This window comes from Vanessa atalanta, chromosome 8 (assembly GCF_905147765.1).
Source record: "Vanessa atalanta chromosome 8, ilVanAtal1.2, whole genome shotgun sequence".
NCBI classification, from domain to species: domain Eukaryota; kingdom Metazoa; phylum Arthropoda; class Insecta; order Lepidoptera; family Nymphalidae; genus Vanessa; species Vanessa atalanta.
The window spans coordinates 7,526,209-7,550,281 of NC_061878.1; the positions used below are offsets into that span (position 1 = coordinate 7,526,209).

General features: G+C 30.7%; 1 long non-coding RNA gene across 1 annotated transcript; it reads left to right on the forward strand.

The window, feature by feature from the left end:
* The first annotated feature begins 81 nt into the window (after positions 1-81).
* Positions 82-18,473, forward strand: LOC125066051. The gene is made up of 3 exons (XR_007119652.1): positions 82-207; positions 5,549-5,553; positions 18,463-18,473. It is a non-coding gene; the product is annotated as an uncharacterized LOC125066051 (long non-coding RNA).
* The last annotated feature ends 5,600 nt before the right edge of the window (positions 18,474-24,073 follow it).

The following is a 24,073-nucleotide window of genomic DNA, read 5'->3' on the forward strand; positions in this document are numbered from 1 at the left end:
CTGTCGCCGGTGCTGCCGCCACCAGCGCCGCCCGCCGCGCGTGCCCCCGCGTTCTTGCACGCCGCGCGACACCTCTGCCGCGGCGCCTGTTTGCGCCTACCCTGTGACACAAGGCGGCCACCTCCCTTTTGACCGCAGCATTCACGAAACTCTTGCCGGCATGAAAAAATTAATGGGAACCATATTCCAACCATAGCAAACGGCGGAGTGTGCTATATTGAGTAGGCGCTACGGACGTTTAAATAAATACAATTTGTTACACGAGTGGAGATTTTTCTGGGTACAGAATAATGACAAGGTGCGAATTAACTTTCGATGAACCATATGAGCTTCGTTTAATATTTCGATATATTCATATTGTGTACGTTACTACGTAGGTAGCCACGTGTGTTAAAAGTGTATCAGCATGCAAAGATAAATAAGATTAGCGAGGATTGGTGAATTTAACATATTCTTGTGTCATTGTGGATCTCATGACAGATCTCTCTCGTCGTAGATTACGCTTCTAGCGGTCGCTCTGATTTTAATCACTAAACGTTTACCACTTTACTATTACTTCTAAATGGATGTGCCTTGAAATGCTTTCCTCGATTCGACTTGTAGTATAGAGCGTTTTTGAACCCTTTAGATGGAATTTCTTCTCTCTGTTTGTATGGAAGTTCCCGTATGATAAGTGCAATACACATCATTACCGTGCCTTTACCGTTCTATAGACTTTGTAAGGGACGTAATTAACAATAGGTTTAAAAATATGCATTCTCAAAAGGAAGGCCATACCATCCCAATTATTATTTTCATAATTTTTAAATATCCTTGTTTATTAGTTCGTATATAATTAAGACGCAATTATAATTTTCTCGTAGTAAGAAGAAGGAAGTGAGTTAGGACCAAAGTCTTTCTCAAATGAGCGTCAATTGGTTAAAATTTAATGAATAAATCATCGTAATAGTATAGTATTAAAATTGTGAGACAACGACATGGTTACACTTAATATAGAATTTTGATAAATTTTTGGCTGTTTGTAAATACCTACCTTTACAAAGGAATTGTAAACATGCATTGTAAAATCCGTATTACGATTTAAATAATACCATCAATTCGATAACTTATGATGGATTTGAGGTAGTAAAGGCGATTGATAAGATCGAATGTGTAGTTTATATTTATTTATTTTCACGGTAACAATAAAATCATTTCATTTAAAAGTTGATATAAAAGACGAAGAAAAGTTATACGGTTAAATTTAGTGCAGCTCTTAATAGTTTTCATTTAATTCTCAGCTCTTGTTGCAAATAAACTCTGCATTTGTTTTTGACATGTTATTTTTTAATTTATATTCATTGTCAATGAATAAATTATTGCTTCCGTGCCAGGTGAATAATTAAGCTAAAAATATATGATTACTTGGTAGTCAATCACCCTGTTTTAAATATTATTAGAAACCACGGAAGGAGCTCTAGGCTCTGCTAATATAATAACTCATTTTAAGAATTGATCGTACAAAAGTTTTTCTTTATGCAGTCATCGTTCACAAATTTTATTAATTGAAAGTTTATCGGAGTAGTGATGGACTAACAAATTACAATTTCATCTTGTTTTTAGTTTAATTTAATCCATCTGGTAAGGAGACGAGACCAACCAGCAACAACACATCACAACTGTATTCAGTTATTCATACAAGCACAAGAGACGCAACATCTTAGTTGGCAATGCATTGGCAGTGTATCACAGTGCCAATATTTATGGGTAAAAGTGAGCATTTAGCAATAGGATTATCACTTCTGCCTTCATATTATATATGTAAGTATATGTACAATAATATCGCCACTTAGTTAATTACTTAAATATATTTGTCATTGTGTTATCATTATTTTTTAATATATGTTTCTATCCTATGCTGGACTAAAACTACCACAAGTTTAACTTAAAAGTTTAAGCAAGTCTGCGCCAATGGCAGTACTTTGCAAGTTGCGAAATGGCATAGGAATGAGACCTAAATAATAGTCAATGGTGTTAGCAGACTAGTGATGTCAAAAACTAGTTCCTAATTAAACCTAATAAACTATAAAAATTATGATATTCATAACATACATATACATGTATAAGGTAAATGTACCGTATTACGGAATATTAATTGTTATTGGAGTTTAAGTTCATTTAAAATTTATTTTAAAATATAGTTATTATTATAAGAAATAAAAATTATAATTATTAATTAATCAAGTAAAAAATTAAAAAAGTAAAAATAAAAAATGACCGTAACTATGTTTTTTTCTCTATTTATTTAAATTAATTATTTAATTTAAATTATTATCAGCTCTAATTACACATATATAACAGTTAATTGTTATTTCTCTAATTCTTCTATAATCTAAAAGTTTCTCAATTTAAAAAGAAGAAATGTTTAAGAAATAAAATACTGATTCGTTACCTCAGGTTCACTAAGTCTACATAATATGCATGAATCCCCGTTTCCTATATTTAAGTAATCGTATTTGTCCACCAGTACCGGATCAGCATTGATCCGTTAAAATCGTTCCTTTAAGTTGATACGTTATATGCAAGATACGAGTTAAAACATGCGAAGCATTTTTTATTGGGTCGAAGTAAAAGACTTGAAGTAATCGGACAGAAGCGGAGTGACCGGATTCTTTCGAAGCTTCACAAATTATAAAAGCGTTCAGTTTATTATGTAGTCTCGTTTTTTATTATTAAATTAATTCTAGTTGTAATGGTGCTTACTATTTAACATTTTAAATTATATTGAATTATACTGTTTTGTAATTGAAATAAAATCTTTACTAACACATTATTCCGTTATTGTGTACATTTACCATAGATATATTTAAAAAAAAAACTTAATTTGTTAAGCCAGATGTACACAAAGGTTAAATTCTATGTATGTGTGAATTCAGTTTAACAAAACCTAACAATGTATTGTTTTACGCTTAATACCAAATGGGTATTACATTTTAACGTTCAATAAAATGAAAGCAAGCTGTATTTGCCGATTTTATTGAACAATAATTGATGTAAAAAAACGTTAAGTGTCTCCGGATACAAACGTCGCCATAATGATTCGTTTACATTCACGTATTTGCAGTGCAAATACGGGAAATGAAAACCGCTTGCTTTATAGTGATGTGAATGTGCACACCTGCTGTTAAACTGTATGTTCCTAGACATTAATCCAATGCTGATGGTAGTCGAGATAGTTTGAAAGCGAAGCATACGAGTTATGACAACCGTTACAGTTCAATGAGTTCTAAATAACGTTAATTGAATAAAACTTTCTAGAAAATCGATTTTACGTCTTTCTAAAAAATCTTTTAAAAAAAATATTTTTTTATAGTTTTATTTGATACAAACAAATGCATTGCTTTAAAATTCTACGTCTGTAATATAAGTTTTGTTATGCCTTTTGATATAAGTCAGATGATCATATTTATATATTTTAGTATATCGTATTGTATAAGCATACAATTTACATGAATACCGTTTTTTGAGATAATTTGCTTCATATTTTTTATCTTTATGTTATCCTTATATTGTAAACATAATCAATTTCTTCGGTAGATATAATATTATTAAATACATTACTTAAGAAAACGAAATCTATGACCCTGAGTTATGAGAAAGCCAAACATGATGTTGATACTAAATTTATAATTATTTTATCCTGTAAAATTTTAAACCGAATTATATTATATAAAAAAAACTATAATTGCTCTTAAATAAAATCGGGACATAATAGAACATTTTGTTTACATAGTCCTCATGTCAATAAAATATTAACAGTTGCTTTTCTTTTAAAAAATGTAATTTATTTAACACTAATTAATACGTTTTTTGATCAATTTTGTCATTTGGGCGACCGGCTATGAACGACTCACCTGCACTCCGAGCACGGGTAGCTAACACTTGGAAGGCAGTAAGTATAAGTTCTCAATGAGGACCAATACTACCAAATAGATCATTAATAATGCAAACCATATTTGTTTTGAAGCCTTCACAAGTGTCACTACGAAACTACCCAAGAAATTGAATTAAAGAGAGAGAGAGAGAGATAGAACTATTCATCACGGTTGTATTATCCATTACATAATTAGTACATTAAATTAATACTGGGTGTCCACGTATGTCAGTATGTTTGACGTTGTATGTCGAATATTCATGTAGTTTGTAAGAAAACCGACTGAATAGTCAACATTTTTTATGAATTGTATAGATAAGTTAGGCAGTAGATAATTGTATCTTTAGGAAAACAATTTACTCGTCGATTAGTGATTTAAGATAAACATTTTATTATCTGTGCCTGCTCATTACTACACTCTATTTGTTTTATAGATCTAGTACATAGTCAAAATTATATTAATTCACATCTTGTATGTACGAACATAAAGTGTATCAATCGATGGTTTACATTTAAGGTTTAGGAATCTAATTTAAGACTCGATGGATACATTTATTTTATAGAACCGAATGGATGTTGTAATTTTAAGCATTTTTTTACATAAATAATATGCATTTGTTCTCTTTGATTAATTATCAGAAAATTTAAATAATAGAATAATGTACTGTGTATGTATTTAATAATCGTCTATGTTATATATCTATGAATATGTGGTGCACTGAAACAAGATACGATCGTGTTGTGTGAATATTGTAAATATTTGATGAACCACTTCCAGCGTGTTTGATCATGTCTGGCGATTGGCTAGCTTGCCTGAATTAGGAATTGAGAGAATTAAGCTCAAGATAATACTTAGTGTACATGACGTAACGTTATTGATTAATACTATGTCATTTGTCACGAATAATTCGAATAAATGTAATACTTTAAAATGAGTGTATTTACTTTTCATTTGCTAACAAATGGGTTCCTATGAAAAGCTGAATGGGACTTCAGAAAGTAAACTGTTGCTATAGAAAGAAATAGGCCGTGGTGCGCTCCGCTGTGGAAAGGTGACACAGAAAGGCTTTCCATTTGACTCGTGTATACCTACATAATAGATTTTCTATACTCGACTGCATTTAATAAAGGCTCGCCGCAGAGCTGAAAACAATGACGCTTTATTGTCGTGACATAAAAGTACCGACGTAAGTGTAACTTTAAATATTCTGTAAAATTATTATATATCGTTTTATAATTAAAAAACATTACGCAGAATAAACCGCGATGTTCCAGTAGATAGAGCACATTGATATAACCTTAGGTCATTAGTTCAAATTCGGATAAGCACCACTGAGTTTCTATGTGCTTAGTTGGTATTTTTTAATTTATCCCGTGCTCGGTAGTGAAGGAAACTTCGTAAGATTCTGACACATGTATATATATTGACTCACCCGCACGCAGAGCAGCGTGGTAGAATAAGCCCTATCTCCTAAAGTCTATAGCCTAGAGAGTAGGTTGACATTTACTGGTTGTTATTTCTAGTAAGTACTTTACTTTAATTCCAAACAATAAAAGAAAGACAGAAAATTCTATACGGGTTTTCAAACATTCGTATTTCTAGTATGACATGTTACGAAACCTTTGGTGTTCAAGTCGGAGTCACGCTTAGCCAATTTTTTTTGCCTAAAACAATGTCAAAAGGTCTTTGTAAACCAGTGAAGAACGTGCCATTTTCAAGTGCTTGTTGTTTCAAAAACTCATTAATTTTGATGTCAAAGCTTTGGTGGCCCTCCTACGAGCGTAGGCCATCAAGGGGCAAACTCCTTGACGTTGAGATGTTGCTCTTTATTTTCCTTTTTGTTGTGGTACAGTGCTCGTAAGTTGCAATTACAGCTCTATAAATAACATGTATTTGTAGCCGATAAATATGTTACAAATATTGCACATAAATCTGAACTGTCATATCCAATCAATTAGTTTACACTTGAAATTTTAAACTAGTTATAAAAAGGTGTAACTGCATTATTAATTATATGTTTATTCAACTTTATTTTGACTCTATTAAAAATAATCTACAAATGACATAAAATATGGACTTTGGAAACAAAATAAGTTAATTAAAGTGACTTCAAAAATAAAAAAATAGATACATAAGATGAGGATGATTCATCATTGAATAATAATATATCCGAATATTACTGACCTTTAAATAAATTAAACTTTAATTAGACGAAAACGTTGTCTAAAATATTTTATAGTAAAATAAATATAATCAACTATAGATACATAATAGATCTATACGCATGCATTCATGGTAAACTAATTATCTTTTAATAAAATAATCTTAACAATATAAATATTTACATAATCGAAGACATTGTGAGCACATGCGTCACTCACACATACCCTCATGGCAATAATAATTTACATAATGCGTTTGGCAACCAGATTTATTTACGGGTCCTAAAGCGTAAAAGGAAAGTTAAGCAAACACCGTCTCATTAGCAGGACACTCTTGTCATATAAAAGGACAGCATAGAAACAGCACACCAGAAATAAACGAGCGCTCTCAAAAGCCAAGCTTGCGCCCTAATTGGATATAAAAAAATACTTGACAGGCTTGACATTTTTCGAATGAGTTCAATATGGAGTTATTGAAATATTAATTGCTATGTTATGACGACAGAATACCAAATTTAAATGCAATACATAAAAAAGTGTAATAAAAACAAACATAAAACAACTATATTCATGTAGTTACCTATGTTTATTGAGATAGAGAGTTGTAGTGCCCCGGTTGGACCACATATATTCTAACCGAAGCCTATGTGTTCTCACTCGGCCCGGTTAAGCGGTACTGGTCGCCGACGTAAATGAGTACGTTATAATTATCGTTTGAAATTCGGAGTAAACATTAAGAAACCATATATAAACCGTACACAAATTTGCAATAATAAAAAACCTTGGGCAAGCACCGCTGACTTTAAATTCTCATTAACCAATTTGTGTTAAAAATCAGCAAAATTTTCACCGTGCTTGTATACTATAATTATAAGAATTTGTTAGTGTAATTTTTTGGCTTGAATAATAAATTACTGGTAGAATTATCGTGTTGTAAAGTAAATTTCATAAAAAGCTTAATACATTACTGCGCGTGATAAAAATATGTGAAACATGCTCACGATACATATTTAAGCAAAGCACCTTTTGATGCGTGGCCTAACACGATAACAAATATAACGTGCTATTTACTCCTACTTACTATGAAAGGTGAAAGGGGTGAGTCAAAGATCTAATCTAGCTCGTAGCTACTCAATAAAACGACCTGAACCGATGAACTATTAACATGATAAAGCCTTTTATAACTTGAGTTGAATGTCACGTAACATTTGTTCCAACAGCGGAAAACTGATATTATTAGAACTTTATTATTGAAGATACATAATCACTACCAGACGCACCGACGATTTCATGTCGAGATAGTAGTATATATATATATATATGTATTTATACTAACTTCACATCATCTTTATGAAATTGTCAATAAATCCTGTAATAATATTTCCAATAACAACACATGAAGCATGAAAATAATATAAATATAAAAAACAAAAACCGTTTCGGAAATAACGGAAAATTCACTAAGAACTGAAAAATAGCACAATTAATGAAAAGGTAGGTTAAGGTTATATGTATAAACTGTTTGAAATCGGTGCCAAACGCTTGACAAATTTTAAAAGTTAGTCCAAATTATATAGTGCAACGGCTTTTGTATGTAGAAAACGTTTAGAATTATTAAATTATTATTTATTGTGAATAAGATTAATGTTATGTCACAAAAATAAATAATGAAATAAATTTGTCAGAATGTTGGTTAGTAATTAGTAAGTGAGTTTTAATATATAAATTCGTTACCATATAAAGCTTAATAAATAATAACATCGAAACTAGAAAGCCGTAATATGAGTTAATAAAACTACTTTTTATTTGCTTTTTACTTGTTAGGATAAAACAAATATGTTTATGAATTAATGATATAAACAAATAGTATAATGCATTGTTGCACGATATGAAGTATTTATTATAAATTATAGAGAAACAATTTCATAATACAGACACAAAATGTTCAAAATTGTTTTTTTTTCAGGAGTTTGCTTTGTTCCCATTGACCCCGGCACTGCAAGAAATAATTAAGCCTGTACTGTATACTGTCAGTTCGCCACAACCCATCATATCTAAGCTGACAAAGGAGTTAATTCCTTGCTTATAACTCACGTTGCAAGCCGGAAAGCAAAACTAGTTATTGTTGTGTAGAACATCTGATTGGGTGCTACTCACCCAGATCATCCGCTACAAAGCCCTTGCCGATACGATAAACCGATAAAAGCTACTTATGATTGTATCGATATCAGAAATCTATAGTCGATAGTCACAAAAAATAGTAACACTAATACTTTAAGACTAGTACTTACTAATACTAGTAGTTTTAGTTAGTTTGAATTTTATACTACTGTGTAAGCCATAATATTTAGAGACAATTTATGATACTATAATATCAATTAGAATGATATATCAATTATAAAAAAAAATATAAATTTTATTTTATTTAACTTCTGCTACATGAATTGAAATGAAAATGTAAGGATACCTGTTAGTACAACTTAACGTATTTTATAGAATTAACGTATATTTTCGCGTAGATTTTCATCACGGTAAAACACGTATTTCCTTCGGGAATAGCCATTGCGTTACTTCTCTCGGTATTTCGTGCTGTCGGCTTTAGATCAATATTCAACATCAAACAAACAATATCTCTTAATAAAAATATTTGTCACATACAATTTAATATTCTGATAGAGATAAAAATTGATACATTTGTACGTTAAACTAAATCCAACGAATACCAATACACATAGCTCCTTTACGGCTTATTCGTTTTTTTTTAGCTTTTAGTTACATGATGTAAATGTTCATTAATATATTCTTAGTCCATTAGAAAATTTAATCGAGGAATATATTATGAAGAAAGTTCTTCAGTAGACTAAAATACCTGACGCTATCATATATAAATGTGCACCGAAGAATAAAACAAATGTTAAAGATCACTGGAATCGAGTAAGTTTGCAGTCTGGGTACATTTATTATTCAGTGGAGATACTTGTGGAATTCATCGCCTGACCAACGAGACACAACGCAACCTTCTACAATGTACTTCGCCGTTTAAGACATGGTCGTCTAATTTATTGATTATGTCTATAAATACATCTTCTTTCGTTTTGGTTCATCGCTTATTAACATTTAAAATTATTATTCACAAAATGAACTGAGAAATACACGTATATTAAATGATGTCTGTATTTAAAATAAAATATTATACATATAACAGCACAAACACATTTTGTAGAATAAATAGAGTCTTAATATTCAGAGCGTTACCTCGAAGGAGTATTATAAAAGTTATCAAGGTAATCGAGCAATATCAATCTTACATAGTGATGTAACTCGTAGTAACGAGTACCTAAATGTGTAAATAGCAGACGTAAGTCTTTCCTTATAAGTCGGTAAATGGAAATGCCCCTCAAGCTTAAGGAAGGTATTTTAAAATACAGTAGCTCCCGTAACATTAAGATCTATCATTTAAGATGAGATAAACTGCTGTTTTACATAAAATACAGCTAATAAACTTATGAGATATTTTACTTCAAACAAGAAGGACAATACTTAATAGACCTGGGTTTTGTTCCAATAAATCAAGTGTATGAATCAGCCAATTTAAGAGAACATGTAACCTTATAGAACTAATTATCAATGACCTAATTTAGATCGGAACTTGCAACATTGCAAAAATATAGTGATTCTTCTATTACGTAGAAAATCTATTCGTTATTTAGTTAAGCATTGAATTGTAAGTTATCCTGGATTCGAATTGTGCAAATACCAGCAAATGAATATTGATGAAACGTTCATAGAAATTAAACCCAGTTTGAGATTAAAACTTTGGCTTCTCTATTTGTCTTTATTTCAAGCTAATGCTGAAATGCATGAACATACTTATAACATAGGTCATGTTGAATTGGCTGATGGAATTGAGTGAATTGTATTGATATATCTTATGTTTTGTCTGCCTCCCCCTCACACGTGGGCGAGGCCCCAAGCGGCAACTAAGTATTTTTCAATAAATAATTCATTGGATGCGCGATAATAGACGAAACGAGGAACGAGTGATAATTTTTTTTATTTTGGACTTAAAATATTGTTATTCTCGCTTAAATTATTATTAACTATGAATGATAAAAATATAACAGTTCATAGTTATTGGTCATTTGTACAACATTCAGAAGCTAACCGCAACTACCTCAGGTTAATGCTTTAGTTCCGATATACAAGCATTCTTAGTCAATTTATTCCTATAATAAGTATAAAAGAAAAAAAAACTTAATTTTAAAAGTAAACTCAGATATTTGAACCTGGTATTATCAGATATTTGACAAAATTATAAAAGTTTAGCCTTTGATGTAAGGTAAGGGTAATTGCCGACACAAAATCCCTTGAAGCGCTCGCCGTCGACGGAATTAAGCAAATTAAATACATTTCCGAAAACTACATATAGACCTTCCTATCTTGTAATGTTATGAATATAAAAAATCAGCCCGATCAAGACCTAAAAAAAATTCGTTTATTGCTTATCTTCTTGCTTAGCATGTTCAAAGCTCCTGATACGGCCTTCTCTTGACTTCTCTGAAAAAAATAAATATTCATGATTCTTTAGTAGCTAGCAACTCACTTGTTATTTTCAAAAGTCATTGAGAATAAAAAAGCCTTTTATAATCTGTTCATCTGGTCAAAATATTGTCAACACTATTGGTGAATTAAAATGATTAATATGTTACTAGGGTGCTTTTGACAGGCGTAGGCTTCGAGGTCGCGTGTTCAAGTCTCAGACCGGGCCAATCAAAATGATGCGGAGTTTAGACATTCGAGTGAATCTCTGTAGCAGCCCGGAGTCTCGAAATTTGTAATACTTAGATTCCCGTGCCTCGAAAAAAACGCAAAAGCGTTGGTCCTGCTCTTGAACTCTTTCAGGTCCCGTCTCATTGGATTATGAGAGTGAGAGAATAGACTGTACACTGTACAGTGCACAATTAGCTATGCTTCTTTAAGAATGGCTGCCACGGATCATTTCCTCATGACTGTTTTCGTTTAATATTATATAATTAAAATTACCTTCGCACGAGAACAATTAAGGTTATTATCACATCTTCAGAAACTTATCCTTTTAAAAAACCTTTTATCCCTTTATTACAAAATCGGAATGTATATATGTACATAAGAATAAAAAATATTTGAATATTGGTATAATTGCAAGCAAATTTTCTAAACGATTTTACCCACCGTTTTGTGCTTCCAGTAATGGCCTTCGTGCAGGGGTAGGGATAGGATAATTGCTATTCAACAGGGAAATTATTTTAGCGTTTCACCATAATTCCAAGTGATTGTGATTTATACCATAATGATTTCACTTTGATGAGGTCAACTTGAATGAAGCATACATTTAAAAAACATGCAATAACCATTCAATGCTTTATTTGTGACGGAACATTTTTTTGAATAATAATTATTAATAAAAATTATTAATACAAAATTTCCGAACTTTATTGAACGGCAACAGAGGCAAAGCTTGTGCTTAATTTTTTTTAGTAAGTATAAAAATAGATTTCTAGTCTTTTTTAAATAAAATATTCTTTTTCTAAAACCAGGTTTTTGAAATATCGCATACTGAAGGTGGTTTTAAAATACGTACTTACTATCGACGACACCTAATCACTAGTTATTTTATCGCCGAGTAGCAAAATCGTGTTATGTGTCTAATATGAAGGGTGACTGAGTCAGTGTAATTAGAGGCACGAGGGACATAACAACAGATCTCATGGTTAGCAGTGCATTAGTAATTTATGGTATAACTAATGCCTCTCGCAGTCCCAATACATTTATGAATACGAGGTGACCACTTATTACCTTTTGTCCGCTCATGTAACATTCAAAAAATATAAGTAGGAAATTTGTCAGTATCACAAATTTGTGCTGTCATTTCTATGCCATGCTTAAGTACATATTTAGAACTATAGCACTACCGTCAAATAAATTCTTTAATTCTTTAAAGGTAGTAAAGTTCCTCCTACTTTAATATGTAAAACAACGCCACTAAATTTAAAAGGGTCCCTCATAAATATAACACGTCTTCTTTTAGATACATCCTTTTTGAGTATGTGTGTAATAACATCGTATATTTAAATAGTTACGTTAATTTATGCTAGAAGATTTTATAATATAACATATTGAAAAAAAATCAGGTTAAATATTTCTTAACCTACGCAATATTATATCAAAGTTTTTGTATTATACTTAATATATATGTTATTGATCTAAAATATAAATATGTCACTATACACTGTTTTTTATCGTAAAAATAACGTAAGCTTTTAGAGAAAAATGATAACGAGGATCACGTATCCGTCTCTACTTTAATAAAATTTCATATGACACGAAATGTTTTGCTAAGTGACCTAGTTTTTATTCTCGTCTCATAAAATTCCCATAGATATGAAGTCGAAGTTGGAATGATGAATATTCATATTTAACTGAATTAAACACGTACTACCTCTATTCTGTTATCGTTCTCTAATTTATTACATCGGCGTTATATGTCTGTAAAAGCACAGATTCTATCCGACTCCTCTAATTATTATTGCACAATAAATCTATAAATTCTCCCACTAGACTTGCTCCCAACTATTACTGTAACTGGTTAAAGAGCTTTGTGCAAGGTCGTCTGCGTGGGTACTCATCAGATATTCTGCCGCCAAACAGTACTGTTGTGTTCCGGTTTGAAGGATGAGAGAACCAGTGTAACTACATACACAAGGGATATCTGGACGGAAACTAGGAAAATGATAAATGATTATTTTTCAAAAATTCTTTAAATGCTTCTATTTTAAAAAGAAAAAATTATATCACCAAGACCCTAAATTCGCAAAATCAATCCTTTCAGAGACAAGAGATTCTACTCCTTACTAAAATCTTGTAAATACTTTTCATTTATACCAATACAATATTACCAATTAATATGTAATATATAATACTTTTTATTTACCAATTAATTTATAATACTAAAATTGAGAGGGTCCAGTGGTTATAGCACGTGAATACAAACTGAAAAACCGGACTCAAACGTCGGCAAGTACTACTGAATAATCACGTGCTTAATTCGTTTTTATAATTGATCTTGAGCTTGATGAAAACGAAAACCTGCATGTGTCGGCTGGCAATTTGCCACTTGTTTACCAGCATAGCAGCAGCGTGGTAAAATAAACTCCAAACCTTCTTCTGAAAAGGAAAGTAGGCCTAGTGGGGTAGGTAATCATACATAGTTAAATTTATATATCCAGCATGAGCATCAACAAATACCTATTGATGGTACTTACCTGTTTTATTATCTATTATATAACCATTTTTAGGATAAAATTCTGTATTTATGATTATAAGTTTTAATTAAAATACATTTCAATTTTATCACAGAACATTACTTGATATATATATATATATACTCTGCAATAGATTAATGAGAAAAAGAGAAACTTAAAAATGTCAGCAACTGAAAATATAAATTACACTTTATTCGAAAATGTACTTGTAACGCTATCAGTGAACACAGCAAGTGTTCCAGAGTATAAAGTTTCGCACATACATTAAAACACCTTTTGTTTCATCTCTATACATATATATAATTGCTAGCATAAGGCACTTAATAAAACTCCGCGGAAATCTTTTAGCTAAAATTCATAATGCTGTGGATGCCTATTGACAGCTCACGGTGTAAGTAACGTCTGGCTGGAAAGATGCCAAGATTTGCAAGAGAGACGGAAAAAGTGCAAATTCTTTATTCAGTTTGAGGTCTCGGTAAGTAAGTATTGGTTTTGTAGTAAAATCTATGTCAATCTTTTTTAAATTGAATTACAATTTCTGTTTTATGCAAAGACTAAGAACAAAAAATAGGTACCTAGGTTTTTTAATACAAAGTTTAAAGTTGGAAAATAAGAAATGTATATATATAAAGAACTCTTTTTCTATGAGTTACATTTGTGCCATTATAGTATTGCCACAAATAATAATGTAAATAATTTTATATTTATTGTTTTGTTTTTATTCATCAAATAACTAAGCTAAGAATTTAAAATTGGATTTATTTACTAGCAACAAACTCCGGAAACCTAATACTCTTTTGTCCACTACTAGTCTTGCCAAATTGTCTGTCCGCACGCAATGTTGACATTTTCTTTTTTCGGTCCCACTGAAAAATATAATGGGACTTTGCGTTTCTCATTACCGAGATATCTTCTCTCATTTCGTTCCAACACACCTGCAGGTTTGTTTTTCCCTCGAGCTCACAGTAAACGATAAATATTTAAGCGCCCTGATTCTTTGCACGAAACACACAACGTACGAATGTAAAATCGAGAGTTTATTAAAATTTTATAAATCCAAACTTAACACATTTATGAACTTCCTTGCCTGCATTTTAAACTTCTAAGGAAACTTAGGTAGAAGCTTAGCTTAAGACTCTTTTTGATAACTCGAGTGTCATTGATCGATCCATTATAATTCCATTATAATTTGAGAGAAACGGTTCCTCAATTTTGCTGACTATATAATACGCGTCAATGAGAATTTAAAATAAAAGAAAGCGACTAACCATTCCACAAAAAAAAAAATATTTACCTTGTTTATTTTTCGTTTTTAATATTCGAAAATAAAAAAGAGAAGTGCAAATATATTAAATTTTAATAAGCGAATATTTTATACGAATTGAATTTCAACATATTCATTTAAAAAAATATATTTACATATTTGCAATTTATAAGACTTGAAACAAGAAATCGGTATCTAATAAAAATTGATCTTAGAAAATCTTCAAATTGGATGAGATCCAACAAGTCACAGAAATAATTTCATGAATTGAAGAGAATTTTAACTATGCGCTTATTTACATAATATGTTTTATTCTACTTGAAAATATTTAATAATTTAACTTATTTTCATTTATTTATGGCCACAGAATAGGAATTGCAATTTAACGTGGAAAACTTGTTGCCATTATTGCCATCTACTATCATTTCTCATCATTTGTACATTAATTACTTTGAAATTAGCAATAATTTACTTCAACATACATGTTGAAAAATCTAGAATGTACTGAGCTAAAATGCTTATCGATGGATTGAGAAAAGCTAGTTATTTACAGTCGATCAGAGTGGAAGTCGTCTGTCGTCCCTATCAGCGAGTGACTGATCGTTGACAGTTAAGTTCGCAAGCACAGAGAATTTAAAAAATGTAGAAAATGTTCAAGCAATGCTGTGTAAGATCAAACAAATTGTAGAATAAAATTAATCACAGTTTTATTATGCTTAAAGTTGGAATAAAAAAATAATAAATATTATTCAAATTTATTTATTTTTAATGGCTAGTTTGATTTTCTAAAAAAAATATTTGTTAAGTTATTTTGTACTAAAATAAATGGTAACGTCTTTTTAAGCGGGTTCTGGTATATCCTTCCGTAGGGACCTTCGGGGCTATTTAATAAGCGCCCAAGACGAACGCAGGCCCAGTGTGTTGTAAAGGTAAAATATATACCGATATAGGATGCAAGTTATATCAAAATAAGTACCTAGCCTCAACGATAACGGTGGCTATGTTGTTTTTTTTATGATATTACTAGATGGACGAGCAAATGGACCACCTGATGGTAAGTGGTCACCACCGCCCATAGACCGAATCCTATAAAGTATCCGGCCAAGGCTTCGCCCGAATTTAGGGATGTTGGGTAGTTCAGACGTGAAACCGTAAAAAGGAGTTGTTTTATTATATTCGCATTTATAGTGTTGGTTTAATATTCGATTAATGTTACTAACTGCTTAGAAAAATCTATTTCTGCATAACAATCATAACAAATGATTAGACCAAAAAACAACAACATCGTTTCCTTTTGGTTCGCCTTAATTTTCATTCGTTGCCCAATTGAAATTAGTGATTTCGGTTTTCGTAACGGGAAACATTTTGCTTTAAAAGCAGATTGCTTGTAACGAGAAACACTAATCTCTATAGGAAACAGAATCGAATAGCATTGAATTAAGTTTTGTGGAAATTGCCGGTAGCGTTGCTGACCGTATCTACGTGAATGTCAATCGAATTATCTTCAAAATTCATGGAGAGTCTTTTACGGTCATTTTCATGAACCTATAACCGTTAAAATATGCCTGTGCTATTTCAAATTTTCTGTTTATATAGGATAGGTAGATTCTAAATGTTATTACTAGTTTCGTTTCGGTATATCCTTTCAAATTCCCTTCATAATCGGATGCTCCATTGAAACATTGTAAGGTAACCTCAAGTGTCAGATAAAGCAAAAAGCAATAAATGAAGGAACCGGAGTCCTGCTGATAGGTTCAAATTCACTTAGCTTTATCTGAAAAATGTACTGTAATAAACTTTTACCAGCAAAATATGTAAGAATTTTATGTAAGCGACAAATGGAAGGAGCCACTAATAAAATGATGATTTTATAATAAAATTATATGTATTTCAGTAACAACATTTATAGCTTAGGCCGTATTTTACGATATACGGGACTTTTTATAGTTGCAACCATAGCAATATATCAGGTGTGGTCAACATCATAAATTAATTTATGAATCGTCTAACTTATATCACAATTTTAGGTGATATGATAATATTTAGTAGCAATACTTTTATTAAAAGTTTCTTAAACTCAATATTTTCATTAAGATCGTAAATGTATCTAGTGTATAATTAAATATATATTAAAGATAAAAAAATACGTTAGGTACATCTAATAGAAAAATGTATTTTAAAATCTAAACGACGAATTTTATCTGTATACGTGTATCTATTATTATTATATATTTACTCCAGTTGCGTCGTTTCGTTGTAAAACCCAATGTAGCTTATATCGATCTAAGTTCTACAATATGTTAATACTAGCTGCTCTACGCGGTCTCACTCGCCCTAAGCGCTACCGCTCCACCCTTTCTAGGCTATCTTACGCAAATTTGTCTTTTCAAATCGGACTGATAAGCCCTGAGATTAGCGTGTTCAAACAAAAATAAATGTCAGCTTTATATATTAGTATTGATACAGTATATTTCACAATATTTAAATTTACTACCTATAACTCGGCTGCTTTATTTGGTGTAGATTACCTTCGTCATTTTTGGAAGGAACTTATTTTAGGCGGCACATTGTAGAGTGATCTAGCAGAAATCGCCACGTAAGAAAAAAATATGCTTTCTCCAGGCGACCTTTCCCTCTTTCTTTCTCTCTCTCAATCTGTGTCTTTTTTCAATTATATACAGATTTTCATAACATTATTTAAACATTTTTTTTATTGTTTGAAAACAAACGGGATTTTAAGAACAAACAGTTCTTGCCGATTACTTAGTAATGATTTATTTTATTATTATTTAATACATAATTGAGCGAAAACGACTTCATTCCAACGATGTATCCCACGTCTATTTTATATAATATTTATTATATTGTTTTATGACATAATATATCTTCGCACACATTTTATTTTGACAAACAAGAACATTCACATTTATTACGTTAGTTATAATAACGTATATGTAAGTAAGCTTAGTTAGTTGATTTAAATCCTTTGATCCAGGCGTTTTAGCGGCAAAATTCGTGGGAAAACTGTAACTGATCCTGAATCATCACAGTTGAACGTTTATAAACGTTGTTATGCAGCACAATATGAAATAAATATCAATGTTTATTTGAATGAATGGACGATTCAAATGTTTGAATAGAAAAATACTGTGATACGTCGCATATATATTTTTTTTTACCCTTTTTGCTCCACGCAATTTGTAACAGCATTTTATAGTCAAAGTAAAATAAATAGGGAAAATACACTTGAATATAAAAATATACTTAGCGTCATTAATAATTAATAAGAGATTTTGTAGATTGCATCTAATCGAAATAAATCTAATTAACATTATAATATTATGTAACTTTTAAATATATTTTTCATTAAAAATAAAGTCATAAAAATTATAATGATCTTGAAAATTAATCTTGATGAGTGCTATCAAATTTACATCAGGGTTGGGTTCACAACCACAATTCCGAAACAGATTTTTTCTTTTGTTTTAAAGGTTTTTAGTTTGGCTTTTTTCAAGAAATTCTTTCATTAAGAAAACATTGTTTCATAATGAAGATCAGATTACATGTTCCTCTGCTTAGAAATATAATAATAATTAAATCACCATAAAAAGTTGAATCTATTTTAATATTATTAAATCAAATGAATTTCCTTGCACTTATTTCGTTAGTTCATATCACGTTTGCGTATAAAACCATTGTTTGCATGGCTGTATAAAACAATGGAAGTCAGGTGCTTTGAATGATACACAGCACCCTCAAAGATGCATATAAAGCTGAATTAATTTATTTACGAATGCAATCTTTTAAGGACGGATGAATAGAGAGCGTAGTGCGGTAAGTAAGCGATTTTTAGCGTTGCATTAATAAATAAATAATCGAATAGAATAGCTTTTTTTTATAAATGCACGATAATACAATGACAATATAATATGCTGCTACCTCATTATAACAAAGCGGTATCATAACAAGTTGTACCATTTTTTTTAAATATCAATTTTAATTAGTTAGTTTAGTAAAATCTTGCAAGCTGAATTAGAACCACTTGATTTTATCCTTTATAGTTGAAATTTTACATGTTGATGAAAAATTTTATAACTAAGGAACTGATCCTTAGTTATAAATTTTTTTATATAGTTATAGAAGCTAGTGCGTGTGTTTTTTTATCATATATCTATTTAATAATATTTATAATACTTACCTGACACGACGAAAAAAATAGTTAAATCTGCGTCGAAAGAAATGGGGCCCTTATATTTTATATTCACCGCGTAACGGCGGTTTACAAGCTTTGAAATATTTACAAGCTCCTACTCACTATTAATTTAGCCATGATGAAAGGTAAAGGATCTAAATCGGTATTTTCTAAGCCAGCTATAAAAATGGAATAAATCGATAAGCTATAAATATAGTGACCGAGGGAACCTTTTATAGCAGCGAAAGAATGTCACGTAACACTCGTTCGGAAACTTCCAACACTATTAAAAGTTCATCTAACTATTATAAGCACTATCGTAAAAGTTTAAATGGATGAAGCAAAACTTGTAAAAATACATTAGATTATTAATATGACAAGTAATAAAGCACTTCGTTATTTTATTTCCACAATGAATAAAGTATACCTATATCATAGATCAGCAACTAAGTAATATTATAATTATTAATAAAGAAAATAATAATTAAAATTAAAATAACAAATATATTTCAATTAAAATTTCATAAATAAAGTATTACATCTCGTGTTACAAATAATCTATTAATAATCCTTTTCGGTGTTCGATATTTCGGATGTAAAGTTTTAAATACAACCTCGCTAAGGCCGTGGTAGTTTTCGGGTTAGCTACATTCATTATTCAACAGTAGTAGCAAGTGAAATTCATCGCTCGGTCGACGGAGCGCTACACTGCGCTCGCGGTAGAGACATTACAGCCTATCTGATTCATGACTCACCTCACTCGTACATATGAACCGCCACAAACTATTAAATATTTAAACAAAACAACAACTTTTATTTCACACTTCAATCGTTCCAACATTCAAACCAAAAAAGTTATAAATATTGATCAAGCCTGAGTTCTGGCTAAAATCCATATAGAAAATTGCCTTATATACTCACATACCAAAAATAATGTTACGCGAAGAACTGGAATACCGCCAAGAGTATAAAAAAATGAACATGCGGTCTTATCGACTTTGCTATACAGAAAAAAAAATGCAATCAATATTTCTATAACGTTAATTAACACATTATTTTAAAGAAACATGCTTTAATTACTTTAATAAGAGGGACATATTTTTACATAAATTTTAAAACAAAGCTTTTGTATGTTAAACTATAACTGTAAATTTATTGTATGCTATAATTTCCCCAATACACCTATTTTACGCCTATCAATAATACACATTACGTAGAACACACAGCAGCACATCAACGACGTACTAAAATGTAACTGGATGGCATCAGGCCAAGCAGATGATTAATAAGGAATTTGCCAATCTTAAACTCGCTTTAACAGCTTTCGTCACATTACTTACCGTTTTACCTAATATAGGCATTTCATTACTAAAAAAAACATGTCGTGGGACACCCGGTTGGAACAAAGTTGCTATCGCTATATATTATGTATTAAATAACAGGCACGATCATATACATTAACAAAGAATATATAAATGATAAGAAATAATTGTTTTATTAAAAATCCCACGTGAATTAAAACAATAACAAAATAAGTTTAAATAATGTTATGCAAAACCGTATGTAATAGAAAGGAAATGAGAGGAAATTCATCTGGAGAGGGAATAACGCTTTTTCCTTACGTGACGATTTCTACCAATTCACTCTACTCTTATATAAAATTATTAATTATTAGTTGAGCCTACGGCTTTACCCGCATGAAATTTATAAAAAATCACTTATTTTACTCCCACGAGGGGTAAATTAAAAAAAGTAGCCTGACTCCTTCCCCAGAAGTCAAACAATCTCTATACTAAATTTAGTCCAATCAAAATAGAAAAAAAATTGTAGTATTTAGACACTAATTTATTAAAAAATATACTATTGATGCATTTTTAGTGTGACTATCAATTCAAACAATATAGCTATTTTAATTATTTTTATTATTATACATATATTCTTAATACATTTGTTGATAACAAATAATATTTATAACGCTTATATCTCATAGTATTTGAGCTTTAGATAAATATATAGATTTTGCAAGGAATGATTAATGTAGGTAGATATTACTTTCCCAAGATGTAGGATACGTGAAACCCTCCAAACTTCTGCTCGAACTGTTAGAGCGTGTAATGTTTCTTACACTTAAATATGTATAAACCTAGCTTCAATATTTGAAAGGGTTAGGTACTCATAAATGAGTAACATTTTCGCGCAATTTTAAGTGATTTATATTGACGTGTACTGTTTAAATTTTCATAACTGCCTCTTTGGTCGGGGTACTTTCATAATGCCTCAGATCCGGGATTGAATTTCACGTCGAGTTTATAAAAAAAAAATTGGCTTTTTTGTCACAGAATTCTATGTGTAATTTGCTTCTGTGCTATCCGATTATCATAAAAATGAGGATAAAAAGAGTTCACATTAGGTTCCACACAAAATAATAAAAAATTAAAAAAGTAACAACCATTCAATTATCCACTACTAGGCACAAGACTCCTTTGCTAATACTCGTAGGGTTTGAGTTGCACGCTGCTCAATTTGTGCCACTGGACTTTCGTCATGCGTGTGGTTTTTTCACGATATTTTCGTTGTACGAAACGGCCCCAAGGATAGAAGTTTGCCACGTGAAACTTACCCAAAGATTGCCGGCTCAATCCCGGACTAGACTTAAGGTTTCATGTCATTAAATTATGTTTATAGTTCATCAGTAAACACATTTATTCTATATATACCTTACGTTTAATGAATAATGTTTTTTTTTTTACAAAATATATCGGTCATATTTCGGTTACACCTATACGACTGGCTATTTTAGTAGCCTCCTAGCTTTCATGCCTCTCTATTCTGAGTGTTCTGCTAGCCACAGCGTCGACTACACGTGTCACAGTTGTGGTCTATTGGACTCCATACTACTTAAAGTGTAGTACAATTTTGGTGATTATATATATTTAGATTATTTTTTACGATATCGATAAAACTTATACGTAAAACAATTAGATTACTGGCCACTACTTTAATGAAAATTGGTAAAACTTAAGAAATATCAGCGATGCTTAATTTATATGAATTAATACGAAGAAAGTGAAGATGAGTTAGCCGTGCAAAAACAGCCCGTTGAACAGTAGAATCATAGTTCTGACGATGAATAGAGTGAAAGTTAATCAGAACATAAAGCATACAGAGAGTATAATTTGGGCAAAAGCTGAAATTCCCACAATGCCCTGAGCCCTAAAAAGACGACTCCGATTATATTATATTCAACTTCTGAAAGGAGTGCTAATTGTTCGTAAGATCGTGGTCGTCCTTGTGCTAAGACTAACGATGAACGCGAATCACAAGTAATAGATACGGCTTTTTAATATTATTTATTAACATATAATATAATATATAACATAATATATTAAAAACATAAGTCCTTACTGACCTAAAACGGATCTTTTAATTTTTTATTATATTTCTAAGACTTAATTCTTTACTTTTCATCGTTTAATAATCGCTTAGAAATTACCAATGTATATTAAAATATTTATTCCAATACTTTTATTTATACCTACAAATTAAATTTGAATACCAAAAAAACTGAAATCAGCACGTTTATAAATAAGAAAAATAGTCGAAAACCAAGCGTGATTACAAATCTCTTAAATCCTTCATCACAACGTTATCCCTACACTGTTCTGAACCAAAATAAAATCTTTTTTATTTTATTTTTACAGAAGGCGTATTTTGATTCGATAAACGATTTAGGCTGTATCACTTCAATTTAAAAGTAAAATAGAATTATAGAGTCTTCATTATAATTTCAAAGATACCTACATATATACATAACTAATTAAGCAAAAATTGTATTCATTATTTACGAATCATTCAATTAAATTATTTATGTATAAAATCAATGAATGCTACTGAAAAACAATTTGGATGTTATATCTATAGAATAAATTGAAATAGATGAAGCTTGTCCCGTGAATGTCGACAAACGGAATAATTAATCTGTCATGAGGTGTCGGCGCTCACTGCAGCGGCTCGCACTTATCCAACACTGAGAGCCCGTGTCGTTATCACTCACCGTACTTAAACCGAAATTCTTAATTAAAACAATGAAATATTTTTTGACAATTATTTGACAGTGACCGGCGTTGTATAGAAATAAATATGAATATACTTGACCACTAAAGATAAAATTACAATCTTTACGTATAAATAATTAATAGCAGTTTTCTTCCGACACGTGTAAGTTTCCTCACAATGTTATTGTTTATGTTATTATTATTTATGTTATTATCAACGCCAAGCACGAGATCAATTGTAAACACACATTAAGCACTGCTGAATATTAATGATGTCAATGATATATTTAGCGGTGCATGTCCTGATGTCAACCTGCAATCTTTTTTAAATTCACGTCTCTATCCACTGAGCTATCTCGTCTCTTCACAAGTTTTACCGACATAATTTAGTTAGTTTTTAGAAATATTTCGTACCAAAATGAATTTCAATTAAAATAGCCTCTGTCCTATAGTTTGCCATATTGGTTAAGGTTTATTGTCAGTGCTTCTAAGAGTTTAGCGTAAAGTTCGAGCCCACTAATTGAGATGTGTTATGGAAAAAACACACAAAAAATAACATTTAAAAAAAAGACTGGTTGTTTCAAATTCAACCAATCAAACTCTTCAACTTATTAATATGGATATACTTAGATATACATTTACAATGAAATGGCGCTGTCAGTACGATCTGTATTTTTATTTTATTAATTAAAAAAAAAACCGTTTTCTAATTTAAAAATACAAACTTGTTAGATATATAAAGAGACGACGTTATTTCAAGAATAGAATGGCGCTACAGCTAATTGGCTCAATTAAATGCAATCCTTTGCATACAAAACAAGCTAGTAAAGTAATGTGAAGGATGATTTATACGCCAATTCTTTAAAATTAAACTAATTAATCTCACAAATATATTGTACTATGTTATAAATAGAATCTTAGGAGCACATTTGATCTATCTCGAGTAAATTGATATTGTTATATGTTAAACAGGAAAATCAGTAATAGAGAAAAATAGGACTACAATACTTATACAACACAATACAGTCCGATGCATTTAGTTAATATAAATGTACATATCCATATCTACGCAGCTACGACTCACTGCATCTTTTGTACAAAATTTATGTCTATTGGCTTAGTTAGTTACACACAAAATGCATCTATTATAAGCAAATATGGCGGTTTGACATCATTATCTATGGT